This window comes from Anopheles merus, chromosome 2L (genome assembly GCF_017562075.2).
Source record: "Anopheles merus strain MAF chromosome 2L, AmerM5.1, whole genome shotgun sequence".
NCBI classification, from domain to species: domain Eukaryota; kingdom Metazoa; phylum Arthropoda; class Insecta; order Diptera; family Culicidae; genus Anopheles; species Anopheles merus.
Window position 1 is genome coordinate 49376233 of NC_054083.1, and position 17212 is coordinate 49393444.

General features: G+C 48.0%; 2 protein-coding genes across 19 annotated transcripts in view; both read left to right on the plus strand.

Moving 5' to 3' along the window:
* LOC121592118 (neurocalcin homolog) overlaps positions 1-17212 on the plus strand; it is a 113070-nt gene that overhangs the window by 26449 nt on the left and 69409 nt on the right. The gene's annotated exons all lie outside the window — the stretch shown is intronic.
* LOC121592117 (neuronal calcium sensor 2) overlaps positions 1-17212 on the plus strand; it is an 86472-nt gene that overhangs the window by 17249 nt on the left and 52011 nt on the right. For 2 of the 10 annotated variants that reach the window (XM_041913421.1, XM_041913425.1), the window contains exon 1: positions 6268-6370. The exons of 1 other annotated variant lie outside the window; for it this stretch is intronic. The gene's annotated coding sequence lies outside the window, so the exon portion shown is untranslated. 7 more of the 10 variants (XM_041913418.1, XM_041913424.1, XM_041913426.1 and 4 more) reach the window with 6 other exon arrangements.

Here is a 17212-nt window from a genome sequence, read left to right on the forward strand (position 1 = left end):
TTCACACACAACGCTGAGCCTAGGTCGTGGTAGGATAACGTTGCGCTGAATCCAGTTGAATCCACTGCGATGCGTCTCCGTTGTCTATTTCCGGTGCAATTGATGGAGACTAATTAAACCCGCACACAAATGCGCTGACCCCTGGGTTGGGTAGAACGATTTCACAGCCAGTAGCATGCTATGCTGCATCGAGTGGCTCTAAGCGTAATTTTGATGGAGGGTTGACCAGTTTTCGGCGAACGATGAACCAAGGACAACAGAACGATCCCAATCATCACTTTCATCACGTCGTTGTCGGAGGCACTTTACGCACAGAACTTTAACCATGCGTGTGTGGTTGGATGGGGATGGGGATGTTTTGGGTAATGGACATTCTACGTACCGGTTAGTTCGAAAGCTCCAGTGAATGTGAAGCCGCAGTAACCGCCGCCGAGGCTTGTAACGATAGAGCATGTCCTCAATGTCGTTCCAATAGTCTCCAGAATAGCTCTACTTCCAATGCCTTCTATTTCCATTCTTTTGGAATGTGCATGTCTGTGTGTGTGTGGGTCGTGTTGACAGGCAGATTGTTGAAGAGCCCGTACGCTGAAAGGATAGGATTATTGATGTTTCATGTCGGGTGACGATAAATATTGTCATCGTCATTCCCGGCTGATGAAACCTACCGGCAAGTTTCGAGCGAGCAGTAAGGCGTTAAACCATTGTCGCGTGACCCGTCACTCTGTGGAGGGTGGATGGACCGGCCGATGGATGTGTTGTGGAGCAGCAAGCGGCCGAAACAATGGGAGCTCACCGTGCTTCTCGGCCGTACGTTTTCCAGTGCTGCGAGAAGGAAGCGCTTAGGTGATTCACACTCACCCTGTCCGGACGGATGTACATCGTTTGACGGATCGGTTCGCTGATTGCGGCGGCTTGGGCTCTCCTCGCCGGTGAATGGTTGATGGATTAATTGTGGTTTCCCAATAGCTGAAGCACACCACCGAGCGCACGATGGCTTTAGAGGAGAGAACGTTGGCCTTTTTGTTGCTTGTGCAAAAGAATCACGATGTTGAGGTGTGGCCTGTGTTTTATGCTTCCAGAGATCCTGTTTAGTATGCCTTGTGTGTATGTGTCTGTACGATGCTCTGCAATTACGCGCTACGGTGGTGGTAGTGTGCGCAACAAATTAACCTGCCCACAGGATCACGTCGCGTCCGGATTGCAGGCAAGGGAAGGCTATCCCGGGTCGGGTTGGGCTTTAAATTACTCCATACTAATGATGGCAACAAGGGGGCCAGTGGAATGAGGAGGCCATTTTACTGTGGCTTTATCCTTGAAAAAACTTCCTTAAATCCGTGCGCCGTGTTCTTCCTTGACGTTATGTGGGACAAGGCAACGAAACACACGCACACGCCAACCCCACCAGCCAGCCAGGCGTGCGTTGCGGACCTGATTGCCTGGTGGCCGCGGCGTGAAGCAAACGGAATGTTAATTAGCGTCGGAACATGGGTTGTGAAATCTTTCGACACGCCGTCCACGCCTACGTGTGGCCGTGTGGCGGGGGTGGACAGTTGTGATTACACCTTCGAAGATGGGGGGCGAGTTGGCTTCTCCTGCGCGTCGTTGGCTGAAACTAAAGGTTAATTTTTTTGATGGCAACAGCATAAGTGGTTTGGCTTCTATTCCGCTTTTCTTGCTTTACGCCTAATTTGCTCTAATTTATCCATCTTTCTCTGTCCCCCTGGCCTCCCTGGAGTCCTGTTTGAAGCTTCACAACCCACCCCGCCCGGTAATAGTCCGGTCCGGTGAAGTATGGGTTTTTAATGTCTACATGAAAATTTATCATAGTTGATAGCTTGCGTGTTTGGCTGCCGTTTTCCCAGGCCACGGGGGTCGAATAACCGCGAGTCTCGAAAACTTGCCGTTGGTGCGGGAGCCAACTTTGGTCCCGAAAAAAAAAGCAAAAAAAAAAGTTTGTCACGTTAGTTTTTCCAGTTTCTTTCCTCTGTGGGGCACGGGCGTTGATTTCGCCTAATTGTTTGGCGCTGTCATGTGTTCGGTTTGAGCGAACGCGGCGGAGATGGCGTTAGGGGTTGGAACTTTTTTATATTGCTTCGTTTGCCTTCCCGTTTGCCAGTGTGTATTGTAACGATTTATGGAATACCAAAGGGCTAGTACGTCCGTGTGTCCACAACTCGGAGGGCAGTATGGATGACATTTAAAGCCAGCACCATTACGGACCGATCCGGTAATTTATTTTTCCACAATTCCATCAGAACCGGCCGTACCGAACAGGATCTTTGTACGCGAGTACACACGTGGTACTGGTTTGCAAAAAAAAAAGTGCGCAGCAAATCTGTTTTGAAGCAGGAATATTGTGTTATGCATTTTTGTGTTTTTGCTGTTGTCTTTTTGCGCTCCCTCGGGCGGGTTCGGTGGGTTGTAGGCGAAAGTTGCAAGCTCAATCAAGTGACGGACGGTTGCGGTTTCGGTTCGTGCCGTGTTATTTGCAAAGCATAATTTATGGACACTTGTTTGTTTGTTCAGCTGGTCGGATGGTCGCGAGCTCGAGAGATTTATAGTCGAGAAGCGGTTCGACAGTCGTCTCGGACAGTTGTCGGTGGATGGCAGAGAAGGAATGGCTTTTTCATAAACATTTTGTGCAGTTTTCAGCTATTGAACAGCTAATGGACAGCAAAATTTCAATAAATACTATGGCGAATCATTGTAACAGTTGGAAACTCAAGCTTTATAGCAGAGATAAGCTTTATCTCTGGTTGAATGATGTTCTATTCGTACAAATTTAAGCTTGTTTAACGATGTATCTAGAAAGCCATTCACTTGCTATATCCAGCAAAGACACTTAAACCTTGGCAGAGGTCGTAAAGAGTTATCAATGCTCTCTGAAGCTGTTTAGCCATAAAAATAGTTATTGACTAGTTACTACCTGCTTATTTGGCTCTTAAAAACGACAATGTTTATGTGGGAAATAATGCAATGTGCTGTTCAAATGGCATCTTGTCGAATTAAATTAATGATGAAGCTTTTGTCAGCATGTTTTATCAATTTATCTACGAATTTAACGTTACACGACAGTCTGTTTATTCATCCCAGGCAGTAACTTTATTGTTTGTTTAATCCTTCTGCAAAACAAGCCCTTTTTAGCCACACAAAGACGAATTACCAAGGCAAAGAAATGACAAGCTTCGCGCCCTAACGTCACGTTAATGAGTTGTAAACCAATCTTTGCCTTCTGCCTGCCCTGCATAATTACACCATGTTATAAATGCTTTCCGCGAGTGACGCGATTCTTCCAGCCCCTGCCGGGTTGCGGAACGGCCAATCGGTCGGTCTTGCCCGCCGGTTTGGCCTTTCGGCCTCAAGAGCTGCTCCGAGCTGGCCTCCAGCAGTTCGGATGAGGTCAGCACGACCAACTGGCAATGCCGTTCAACTGACACGGCCCAGCGCGTTGACACGCATCGTAATTAGAGAATGCGTGTCAGCCGACGATTGACGCGAGCGTCCACACAATCTGTGCGCCCACCGTGGTCTCCCGAGACAGGCGGCGTCACGAGCCTGGTGTCCACTAAGCGACGGCGACGGCAAGCAGAATGCGGTTCGGCATCTTGTGCGTTATGAATATCAATCAGCCCCGGTGCTTGTGCAATGCGCTGTTTGTACCCATTATCACCACCATTTGCCGTCCAGCAGCGCGCCTCCAGGGCACGTTCAAGTCCGAAATCCATTACCGGGACGGGGGCAGTGTGCGTGCATCTGCCCAACAACGGCTTGCATATCGTTCGGCGTGCAGCAGAGGCGGTGACGACGACGACGTCGTCGGGCTAGTGATGGTCGTCGTCGTCGGCTAAAACCTTTCCCGATGACATCATTATCTGCTGTAACCGCAACCATTAAAACCGCCGCACCGCCCGGGTAGATCAGTTCCGTTGCGGAGCCTTCCGGATAAGTCGCCGGTCGGTTGGATGGCGCCATTCCTTGCGGTCCCCTTACGGTTGACGGTGCGTGTGTGTGTGTGGGTTTAGCAAGGGCCCGGAATTTGCGCACCAGCTCGTATGTGCTCTACCCAGTTGCGATTTGATTGGGTTGGTGAAAGGTCAATCGGAGGAGGAGGTGGGTGAGGCGCTGTATCGATATCGCGCTCATCATTTGCAACCTAATACGCTAATGAATGTGAAATATTTACGGAACCAGCTTCTTGATGCTCGTTCATTTGCATGCTTTCTGAGCATTTGTAATTGATGGTCATGCAGTACACACATGAATATTATTTGCATGCATTTGAAATCAATTTTTAATGTTTCGCAATTATGGGCAAAAATGCATTACATTAACATATATTATTACACTTGTTTAAATGAAAGTGTTGATGATTCTAATTGCTTTTTGTTTTATTTTTTTACAGGTAAGGATGAACATGAAACAGAACAAACACAATCGGTAATTATAAACTTGATTTCCGCTGTAAATTAGATTTACTTTCTAACGCAAAATGAATCCCAGTTTGGTTGAATGTTCGTTCGACTTCAGTCAGCTTAAATTCTGAAACATCTGAATCCAATCCCAACACGATTAACTTCAATTAACACTCATGGTTATTATTTAATTTGTTTTGTACTGCTGAGATTTATATGAAACACATTTAAAGTGTCCTAACCATCCTACCATACGCCTCCGGCAAAACGGCTTCATCATTCGGGTTTGAACAAGACAGTTTCATGTTCTAAATCCTCACTAAATTACATGCGATTTCGTTCTGTGTGGAGATGTGGGGAAAATTTCTTACGTTTTATATTGTTTTTGGTGTAACTTCAAACTTGTGCGACCGCACCAGGGGGGACATCTTTTCACCAAACTGTATGGGTTCGTACACTTTCGCTTCGCTGTCCATCGTTGCCTTTCGGTCGAACCATTGAGTTGGTACTAATAAAATTAATACCACCAGTGGGCTCCGGAGACATATTAGCAAAGTTTGCAATAGCAAAACACTACGGACCCCGGGCTCTGCTGGTCTGTTCTGTGTGTGTGTGCTCAGAAGCTGAGCAGAAGTTCAAGGACGGAGAGTAGAGACACTCATTACCGGCGCTAGAATGGCTCGGAAATGAAGTGTGCCGACCAGTGGGACATATTGGTATGGTCATTTAAGGAACTAAAAGGAGTCGCTCGAACAGATGCTACCTCGGATGGTGCTGCCGAAATGTTCAAGCTCTTGTTGTTTTATTTTTTTTAGTACGAGCTCATGGAATGTCTTTTCTGGAGGAGAGCATGTGTTGTTTAGCGTATACGGAGGAGAAGGATACTTGGAGTTGTGAGCTCTGGACAGTATTAAAAACTGATGCAGCATTTGAATGCGTTTTGAACTAACTCTTAGATGGAAGTTGAAATGAGTTTCAACTTAGATATTCATACATTTATGTTAGTTCCTAGTTAAGTTCTGATTCCTAAAGAACAGTACAAAAGTAATAAGAGGCTCTGAATGAATTCAACAGAAGTGAGTTTTGATTTGCTTGATTTGTTTCATACAAATCATTGACGATCAATGAAACGAATTCGAATCATAATTCACACAGAAACCGTCACGTACTGATGAACGCAAAGAATAAAAAAGGAAGCTTCCTCTGAAAAGGCCTTTTCCTTTGGAGCAAAAGCTTTACGTCCTTTTTGAAAGCTCCACGAGGCGAACAGGCTCTTTTGGGTACTTATTTTTGTCAAGTTAACGCACGGGTGACCCGCTCCCCACTGGCAATAGCTTTTCCAGTCGAATGTTCTTTCTTCACTTCCATTTTTCTTGGAATGTTTATGTGCCTGCCCCAGCCTCGGCTCCGTGAACGCTCGTTCTGGCGGTTGGCAGGAGTGCGCAGCCGTGCACAACACGTTAGATTGGACGTCGATTTCTGGGAAACTTAACGACGGCGAAAGCTTTTTCTCTGTCAATCGGTAGGAGCTGTTTCCCCGTGCCTTGAAGAGAGCTACACAGGGAACTCATTTTCTGTGCACGCGGATTTGGCAGTGTTGGTAAGAGGTTGTAGAGTCCTGTGTAGCTGCGGGCAGGATAATGTGTGAGTATTGGTGGCAGCAGCTCGACGACAGTTTGGCGCGTCACATTCGTCGGCAAGTTGGCTGTTGGGGCGAGCGAAAACGACGGGCGAGGGAAGCAGGAAGAACCCGTTTCTGGACGAGAGGTTGGCAGCTCGTGTTAGTAGCCCGTATCGTCTCGATTAGTGTAGAACGTGCGTTGGGTGCGAAGCTGAAGCTAGGACGACGGTGAGCATTACAAGCTATCGATCAGCTTTGGGAGGAAATTATTTGTAACGTGTTTTTCCGATCACACGGATTACACTCGGACGTGCAGTGATTCATCATCATCTCAGAGGTTAGGCATTTTCTTAGCATTCTTGCTCAGCTTTGCAGGTGGTTGAGGAGTGTTGAAGTTCCACTTTTTTTTTTGGTGAATTTTTTGGACACAATGAATGGAAAGTGGAAAAGAGGAAACCCTGGAAGTTGAGAGTCTACGTAGCAGTCCACCAGAACACTTCGGTCGAAGTGGAAGGAATGGAGACATTTGTAAGAAACGGTGGAAAATGTTCGAGTACATTATCCTGTTCGCGTGGCTGTGTTGGTGAGATATGCACAGCGGCGGATCCAAAGCTTGCCGTGAGTGTACCTCTCCGCTTCGAGTTTTATCCCCGGTGAGAGGTCTCTCACGCGCGTGAGCTGCTACGTGGATAACAATACGATGCCGTTCTCTCGTGCATTGTTTGGAGCTGTCGGGCACTCACGAACCCATCACAAAAAGCTCTCTCTCTCTCTCTCTCTCTCTCACTCTCTTGTGCTACTCACGGTCTCTCCGAAAGCTCGAAGTACACGCGTGAACACGGGATTCCCTCCAGCACATGCGGGCACGCAATCAGCACACTTATACACACACACTCGTGCATTCCCCTTCCCTTCTTCTGCCTCTCACCAGCTCTACGCTAGTCAGCATCGCACGAAGAGCGCGTCCGGCAGTCGATAGGCACGCACTTTATTTTTAGTCTTTGAGGAGGTTTCGCACCGTACGGAGCTCTGCTGCCGCGCTGGAACGCCGTCGATAGTGTTTGGTGTATGCGTGAGTGTGTGCTTGTGTGTGTGTGTGCAGGTGTCGATAAGTCGGTTCAAAATTGTTCGGTGAAGAGATCTGTGTACTTCAACCGTGTGTACACATCGGCGTGTGTTGTTTTTTGCGATCACATATATTATTAGCACGATACTTTCGCAGGGAAAGGCGTGCGGTTAGTTGAAAGTTAAAAGGTGACCAAATACAAAACGAATCCTTTTCCGGAGGTGTCACTAGTTGCTAGAAAACGGTTGCTAGCACTTCGCAGCCGTAACTGTGGGTCAAGAGAAGCATTAGCGACGCTTAAACCCGTCCTGAACAGTAATAACTGATCGCTTTTGGTGCTCAAAAGCCAACGAAAGGTGCAAAACAACATGTCGTGCAGTGAAACAGTTAGGGCGTTCTTGTTGCGTTTGCTTTTCGTTGAATGTGTTATTTGCACAATTATTTGACCACAGAAGAAAAGAAAACTACATTAACGCAGACCAGGCTTGCGTGCCCGATGGAGACGCTTGGTGAAGCATGCTTTCCTCGCGATCCCTCGCCAGTGCCTGCCACCACGTTCTGCTGCTGCTGTCCCGTTCGACTGTGTTTTCTCGATCGAACCTTGTCGTGCCCAGTGACATTGTGCGGTTGGGGCATTGGGGGGTAGGGCGCATTTTTACGTGACAGAAGTGACGAATTGAACACCCTTTCCACACGCCACTCCGAAGGGAGAGGGGGAGGGTCTGCGAGGCATCAAAACCAGAAGCAAACGATCGTGCCAGTGCATAAATCTTACCGACACGATGGCTTTCCGTGTGAACACAAGTGCCAGCGGGAGCGGACAAATAGCGCACGGAGCATGATTTAAGTCAATAACGGAATGGGCGCGTTCGTGGACATCGATAAATATTTTATTACCCATCCGGCCAGCCAACCAGCCGGGGCCGAAAGACAACCCTTTTTTTGTGTTGATGCCGCCCAGTCACCACCCCAGCCCAACCAGCCAGCAAGCCTTATGTTGTTAATTATCGGGTGTGATATGTTGTTAGTTTTGGTGTTTTCCGTTATCTCTGGTCCTCCCGCGTACAACCTGTTTACCAGCGTGTATCAGTTCCCGTCGCCCGCACCCCGTTGGTTTATCGTGGTTACCCTTTTACCCGTAGGGCTTTACCTCCCGGTCCCCGCCATCAATGAAGTGGAAAATTAATGTTCTTTCCTGCCCAGACGGGCTAGAGGGATGCAAGGGAAATGTAACGAACGGTGGACTACCGCAAGGAAAAAATTAAATCACTTTGTGTGTGTGTGTGTAAATTAATGTAGACCCGGGCCATGATGATGGACTAGCGTGGACTGCCGTGCTGCTTCGGCTCGGCATGAAATATTTTAATTTTCAGTCCATTTGGGGCTCCCCGTTTGGGGACTGCCGCCCTGCGTGGGTAGCTTTTGTCTCCGTGCGATTTTTACGACATGGTTTTTTATGCTGATCTTTGTGTCGCAACTTTCTGCCATCGACATGTTGTTGCCGTCTTACGATCGTTTTGGGGAAAGGAAAAAGGTTCCGGAGCCCTGCTTTCGCTCGCCAATACTGGTGGGGGGAAGTATTATTAATTGTTTAATCGATTATGTTCCATAACTCACACACACATACACGGGTGCGCCACACGGCCAGAATCGATAAGGAGAGGCCAGGTGGAGGTTATAAAAAGACGACAATCGGCAGGTTTGCTTCTTTTTTGTTGGATAGCACCGAGTAGGTTCCAAAGAAGAAAAAAAAAGCCCGAGCCCCAACCTGCTTGCGCTTCAATGCCATACTTATCTAACTGTACGTGCGCCAATGTGCTCCAAAAGCACTCATAAATATGTTTTGTTTCTCAATAGAAGCAAGACAGAAAACTGGGTGGGTGAGGGGGGGGGGGGGGTAGGACACAAAAACGATTCACTTTCTGCGTCATTTGGTGCCCATCTGGTTGACGAAAAAACCGAAAACTTTCAGCGTGCCTGCTAGTGTACCGGCGGCATTCGCAATAATGGATCGGAAAAACGGCAAAGTTCGTTTCATTAGTCGACGGGAGTCCCCCTCCCCCCCCTGGGGTGTTTTTGTCGGGCATCGATTAGTCCAGGCCCTTGCTTCTCTGAGTGTTTCGTTGATGGGTGATTTGGGGATGAAAGTTTCCGTCGGATTACTTGCTGCAAGTGACAGATTTTTTGGAAGTTTTAGGTTTTTTTCGTCTTCTTGCTCTCTCTTCTCACTATTCAACAGGATTTAACGGTAGACGGCGAATCAACAGGCGACCGAGGCCCGGTACCCTACTCAGAAACACACAGCAAAAGTTAATTAGCAAACTACAGTTCCCTCCGGAACGTGGCCTTTGATCGGGTTGCCACTGGAGTTGCGTTTCATCTTTGCAGCCCCAAAAGGTGGGCAGAAGAGTTATTGGGTTCGTTACGGGTGTGATAGGGTGAAGCTACCAATCGAATTTCGTGTGCGATGATAGCAGTTTGGTTCACACTTTATTGCCATAATTTGGGCTGCTTTGTTGTGGTGCACGCACTGAATCATCATCGTTGGCTGTGAGCGGCTTATCAGCGCGGCAAGTTGCTGAACTGATCGATCAATCGGTACTAATAGCGATGTGTCACATTCGCTACAATCGATTTGGCGTATTTGATCCAGGAATGTGTTGAGGCATCGGTGAGGGATGATGTGCAACCGCGAAAGGTCACACGACGCTGGTGTGTATTGGGAGGCGTGAATGAATCCCCCAGTGGGGTTTTGCGCCGGGACCAATCGTGCACCGTGATTACATCTTTTGTGTGAACTGTAATTGTGTGCAATTTTGATGCGCGAACAGGTTTACACGGGAGATAGTAGTGGCCACTGAGCCGGCTGGTTTGGTTCGTGTTGCATACCAGCCATTATCAAACGATCGCATTACGATTGAAACTCGCTCTAACGGCCGCAGCACGCCATGATAGGGCACTGTATTATTTAATAGTGGCCCGACGTGTTGGTAACCTTGAAGTGTGACGCAATCCGATCGTTTAAGCCTCCCATACACATGTTGAACCTCACAAAACTTCTGAATGTCTCCTTCTGTTCGGTCATCTCCGGATACTTGAAATGCACAAAAAAAAAATCACGTTCGATATGTTATGTCCATAGCTCATATGCTCACAATTGCTTCGTCGTCCCACGCACATCAGAAACATGGATAAACTGTTGGACATAATCCATCCCACCCCCAGCTCCCCTTTGATGTTGGTGGGCAATGAATCCCACACACGTAGCCACACCTTCCGCCAGATGGACAAACTGGCGGCATGTTTCACATCCGTTCTCGCCTTCTTGGATGATCTCCTGGATGGACGTTCGTCGTCGCATCTGGGCCTCTGTCAGCTCGCAGCTGGTGGGGGTCAGCTCGTTCAATCGAGAGGTGGTTGGTTGGTGGTTGGCATACACACCCCCCTTCCGGACCACGTTAAACTCTCTACTGCGGTATGTATGTGTGTGCGGCGGTATGTGATTACAAATCGAATCGAGCGGAGAGCCGCAACAGTGTACCCTTGCAGCGCGCCCAATTTACATACTTGCTTACAGGAGGGGGTGAACTAAAAATAGCGCGTACATTACTGACACCAGTCAACCAGTGGCGTAGTAGTAGCAGTGGGTAGGAGAAGTTCGTTGGCAGAGAGTTCCGTTTGGAGCAACTGGAAGACCGACTCGGGGGACTACCACCGCCTTGTGTATCACTGGAGCGCGAAGGTGCACCATGAATAATTGAAGTGCCGCCCGTTCGCACACATATGTCCCGGCGGTACACACTACGTGACGTTCGTTAGTGGAGTCGTCGTCGTCGTCCTCACCTGATTGGAATTAATCTCGTGCGGTTAAAAGAATTACTATTAGGATGTGCAAAATTTCAACTAGTTGGAGCTTCTGTGGGTGTGTGGTTTTGTTGTTGTTACTACTAATGAGAAGCTTTCTCGTGTTGCGTGGGGGGCATGTTGCGGAAAACAAATTGTACCACTTTATGAGGCGCTATTTATGGTTTGACGCGCGCGCGCGCGCCCGTGTGCTACTGGAACATTTAACTCATTTTTGCTGCACCAGTATCTAACAGTAGAACAAAAACCAGCTGAAAAGCATATTAGCACTATCTATTCTATTCGTTACGCGTCGTTAAACCAATTTTTTGCCCTCTGCACTGCTGACGCGCGGCGGTAAATTAACCCGCGATAGTGGTGCCTAGTGGTCGGAAGCTAGTGTATCGTACGCGAGCGACCGGTGCGAAAGGGTGGCTGAGAAAAGTAACCTCAATTAACCTCACTTACCGCGGCGCGCTATTGTCTATCGGTGCCGGGCCCGCACTATCGCGTTTGCAAACGCACGTGGGCTGCACTTGCCGTAATGCGATGTGTGTGTGTGTGTGCCGGCATTTGTGCTCGCATAGGAATGAAGTGCATTCTTTGTTTTTTTTGTTATTACCTTCACCACACCTCACCGAATAGCTGGCGCGTTCTTCTTCATCGGCAGCCAATCTAGATCAAATGGGGTGGTGCTTGGGCTGGCAGGTGCTATTAAATTATGGCGTATCCGATCCGAATGTCTAACAGCAGGTCGATCCGAAAATCCTTCACTCATATCGCTTCTAATCAAACAGATGTGTGCGCACTACTGCGGAAGTTCGTCGTCTGGCGTTGGTGGGTTTGCCCCTCAGTTTGCCACCAGTTATCTTTGAAACCCGGCGGAAAAGCTTACGTCGAATTGTTGGAATCAAATGGTTGACCAGTGGAAATAATCCTTTCGGGCCCTTCTTGTGCTTCTTTTTTACAGGCAGTATAATTGAAGCCATCGCTGTGTCGGAAATCCTGTGTCGGTAAAAATCCGACCAAAGTACCGATGGTCCGAGTGTCCAGCGCCGTAGTGTGTACCTGTGGACCTGTGCACCTGGTCCAACCATCAGCTTTGGTAGCGCTGATAAAAAGCGCTTTTGCCCGGACGAGAAGAGATAGCTCGGAAGGATTTATGCCACCGCTTCTCGTACTCGAGCACGAAATGTAGGCTACCAAAGGGAGGTGGAGGACCACCCGGTTCCTCCGGTGATGACTATCAGTCGAAATGAAAAGCATATTTTCTCTTTGACTTTTATGTTTTCTACACTCGAGATGTTGGATAGTGTGTATTTCGCCCTCCATGGGCCATCTGTCCATGTTCACCGTGGACCTACAACCATTCACTTCATGGTCTGTATATGGGTGACTGTAAGAGTTTTTGTTGTTGTTGTTGTTGAGCCCCTCAAATCATTGGTAGGTCTTCAAACGTTTTACTGTTCGACTGTCCGCAGCTTAGACAACTCTGTCCAACTGGTCCAACATGCTGCACCGGAGATGCAATCCAGCTGCCTGTTTCATTTGCAAAATCATTGCACCGGTGACAGACTGCTGCTGCTGCTGGTGGTGGTGGTGTGGTACCGAAAGGGCCGAGAGAGGACTGTATTTCTACAACGCCCTCACGTATGTTTTACTGTGACCGTTGGTTGGACATTCGTCCACACTGCGCCCGTGTGCGCGGAACTCATTCACCAACACCGGGAGGAAGAGGGAATAAGGTGTGGGGAACGTTTATGCAGATACTTGCTATTAAAAATGAAAGGCGACCTCTGGTTTCGACGTCTCGTTGTCGTCGCCGTTCGCCGTCTGGTGTGCATTTTGTGTGCGCTACTAGTCCATACTTTGGAACGTGCCACCCCATTGCTGTCGTTTTTGCTCCGGTGTTCACTGCAGATACTACCACTCTTCGCTGGGCTGAGTAGATCTAGTTATTGAAATTGATTTTTTTAACCACTCTGCCGTCCTCCCTGCCCCGCCGCTTGTTGCTCCCGTGCCGTTTCGTAGTCGCTCTTTTTTTACAGCGGTTGGGTATTTGGCGTGTGAATAAATAACGCTACGAAAGCTTAGCAGTACGGCGATACAAGGGCAAGACATGTATTGAACATACAGAGAAAGAGAGAGAGAGAGAGAAAGAGAAAGAGAGAATGAAAAAGTTGGGTAATACTATCCTTCTTTGTCGTTCGTGATTAGTGAACGGCTGTGTGGTCGTCATGTGTTTGGCATCGATTTCTTCAACCGTATGGCAGGTTCTTTCTTTGACGTCCAAATTTCTTGATGAAGTCAGGTGCTTCGATCCTTACCGGGTACGATGGAAGATACTCCGAGCAATTTTTTTTTTATTATTGTTTTTCCACCAATCAAGAAGAGCGTACGGCACGTCGGGAAGATCGTCGGGAACGGCAGCAAAAAGCCACAAAAACTCCTGGTTATGTAGCCGAGATGGAATCTTTGCTCGACGTCCCGGTGGAGTATTGAGGCAGGCTGATCGTATCGTATTACGTCTTCCAGCTCCCGTTCGTAGTGAAGGTTTGCGAAGGTAGCACTATTTTTGGGTCTATTCCACCTTTGCAGCCTTTTGATAGCCAGCCAGGGAGTATTGATAGCACTGTATATTGAAGTTTCGTGATGAAGACAATCTCAACTTTTACGGGATAAATTGGATGTACTAACTGTATATCATCAAGGCTGACAAAGCTTTTGTACAACAGAAGCGGATCAACCGGGGTCAAACGATTCCGAATTGCCTGTGCAGCAATAAGTCAACAACTATCAGCTCAGGAAACCTTTCCAGATTAGCTCAAAGACCCATCTAGTGCGGGGGAGGTTCCAAGATCAATTGCAAGTTCTTAATCTCGTCGGAGTGTTTCGTTTTTTTTTCGTTTCGATCGACGATAATGGCCGGTTTGAGTAGTTGTTATACGTTACCGGTAGGGATACCCCTCACCCCATTCCAGCAGTATTGAACTTGCTGCGTTCAATGTTCAATGTTACCCAGTTGAAAGTTGACTTTTGGAGACCCGCTGGCTGTCCGCAGAAAGCCCCGGTTCGTCCTTGACTGTTTAACTTTGTCGCGCTATTGCACGCCGGCCCGGTGTGTACCTTCACCAGGTCTTTTGGCATGACTTTTACTTAAACGGTATTTTTTTTATTTCGTTGCTTTACCTTCTCACAGCAAGTCTGGTTGTTGTGCCAGTTTGACTAGTTATGCCAACGAGCGCGCATAAAGTCATTGCCGCGTGACCTTACGAAATGTTTGAGATACGAAGCGTGCAACGCTCAAATTTGTGTGTGTCAATAAAGCTAAATTTTATTGCAAACAGTTTTGATCGGCAGGAGGATACCAAAACACGAAGAATAATAAAGTATTGCTTTTAAGTTAAACGACAACATTCTGTGTGAAATGAAGATTTATGCTGCAAACTGTACGCGAAAAGCTGTGTGAAATATTTGTTTATGTATCATATTCCAAGCTCCCCCGTGTAGAAACTTTTTCTGCAAAGTGACAGCAAAAGAGCGCACACCAAATCTACTTTCGATCATATCACGTTCGCGTCTTCCACAATCTCTCCAGGCCCATAAATAACGCCTCCAGCAACACAAGCGACAATGTCAGTTGGCGTTGGAAACTCACCAGAGAGAACGGAGTGATTTTTGTTGCTTCTTATTTTATTTGTTTCTCGTGCATATATTCAGCATCTATTGCGCGCGCTCTCTGTCTCTCTCTCTTCCTCCTCCAAATCGATGCAAGTAAACCTGCGGCACCGTTTGACACCGGATGTTGCCAAGAAACGAATCAAAAATTCAACACATCATCGTTGCGGGAAATCTGATCGATATTTTGCAGGTGTTTTTCACCCGACTTGTGAATACAAATACGGACGTGACAAAAGAGCGGGTGGGTGGGTGGTTGGGTGTAAAAACGACCATCGGGAATCGATGCCACTGTTCGGGGGAGGGGTGCCTATTCGCATTCGAATGGCCGTGACAAATGTCTCGAAGCAGTACACATTATTCCGATTTCGAGTTGGTGGTGGTGGCCCTGGTGGATATCTCGCTGCGGCTGTTCCGATACCGGATCGCGTGTGGTCTGCCCAACGGACGGGGCCGAAGAAATTAAATCCCGTAACGGATGAAAAGCATTCCATTTGTGCAGCACACAATAGCGGAACAGGCACTTTCCAGGATTGTGTTAGAACGAAGGTAGATCCGCCGCCCAAGAGAGAGAGCTCCAGAAAGGAAAGTACAATCAGAAATTTGCATTAATGCTTTGTCAGCATTCTTTAGTGGCAAAGGCCAAGCGAACGGGGGCAAGCAAGATACCAGCCTACTACCACCGGTGCTGCAGGTGTTCATACACTGCTGCTGTCGTTTGGCAGTCCGAACCCCGTGCCAGGTGTGCTCGGTTCCGTACCGATGGGACGATTTTTATTCCCTTTTTTGGTGTCCCGGGGAGTATGTGTGTATGTGCGAGTGTGTGTGGGGGACAAGATGGCGCCACTATTCGCACGTGCCCGAGCGCCAAAGGTGTCGTCGTCGAAGAATGATGATGAAAGACCGGGGGCCCGGTCATGTGTCTCTGTGTCGTCCTCGTCGTCTGCTGCTGGTCCATCACGCCGTGTGCATCCTGAGAAAGACAGACGTGTTGCCACGTGGATGGGGGTGAAGTGTTACGTCCATTATTTGCATACACACAAGAAACGGCTCGAAGTCAACCGACCGAAGCACTTTGGCAAGGAGGAGGGCACAGCACCTTGTGTGCCCACTGCTAATGGTGGTTTTGCCTTGGTGGCAAAGGGCGGTGAGATGTAGTATGTTTATCTGAGAGTCTCGAAAGTCACCGAGAAACAACTCAACCACGCCACCGACGACGACGACGACGACGACGACGTGGTGTGACGATTTATTGCACGGAGGACCCTAGTAGGCCGTCCAGGAACTGGGACCACGTACCACGATTCACAGTGGCGCTCTCCTTTGGTAACGTAGTTTGATGGCTGGTTCTTTTCATTCTACGCTTTCACATTCTTCCATGTCGGAGCATTCCTTTGGGCGGGTCGGTAGCAATAAAGGAGCGGAGAATGCTGTAAAGAAGGTTGCATAATATGTTCCAGGTATGTTCCAGTGCACATGAATGAAGAGGGCAGAGAGGTGTGCCTCCTGTGATTCATCGACTAGAATGCCGACCTATTGGGGGAGACTTCAAGCTTTGCGCGCTATCCATTTTTCACCAACTTTGTTTTTGGGACCACACAAGTATATATGTGGAGTTGAGAAGACAGAGAGAGCGTACGTGGCATTTGAAAAGTGTGTAGGTATTTTTAATTCCCTCCATTTGGGCTCTATTGTGTACTTCGCAAGGTCCAAATCCTTTCACCGGAATATTGTCGTCCATTATGGTGTGTGTGTGTTTAAAGGCAGGCAGGGAGTACATTCAAACAAATCGTTTGAATGATGCCAAACCATTTGGCGGCAAACGTCAAGGCAATCCTTTATGCTAGTTTTTCGCAACAAAACGGCACGTTTGCAACGTTTCTCAGCCGAAAATAGGGGCCTCCCCACCCCGGTAAATGTCAGTGAAAGGATTCGTTCTTATCGCGACGGAAACTGGGCACATTGTTGGGTGGTTTCTTCTTTTCCGCTCTTTGCCAACTCTCTCTCTTTCTCTTTCTGTCTATCCGAGAAGCTCGAAATAATCGTGCTAATGCTGTGTTGTGGAGATGTGATGTGTCCGACGCGCACAGGACTATGGATAGTTCAGCAAGCACAGCCTTAGAGTAGCCTTCTTAATCGACAATCGTTATCTGCTGCGTCTTCCAAAATTCAATTTGTCCTATCCCTTTCAACCGACGTCCTTCCCTTAATCTGAGCTTTTTTGTCGTTGCTGCTGCCGCTGCTGCTGGTTGACTGTAGCGAGAATATGACAGCACGGGGAAAAGCCAAACATATCGCCCGGTTTGTTGTGTGATTGTGTCCTCTGCAGTGATGCTGTTCGTCTGGCGTGCGAAGCATTACTCGAGATGCCACCGAACCGAAGGGATAAAGGAAGACGTTTCGAAAGAATCTTGTTGCAGAATTGCTCTCCGCGGTGTGTTTTGTGTGTATGTGTGTGTGTGTTGTGTTCTATATCGCTCTGCAGATAAATATTTTGTTCTCGTTTGTGTTGTATGCTGCTCGCCGCACTCAATCCGAACACACAGTGGCGGTAAATTCAAGTGCGACGACACTGCTGAATGCCCAACCAAC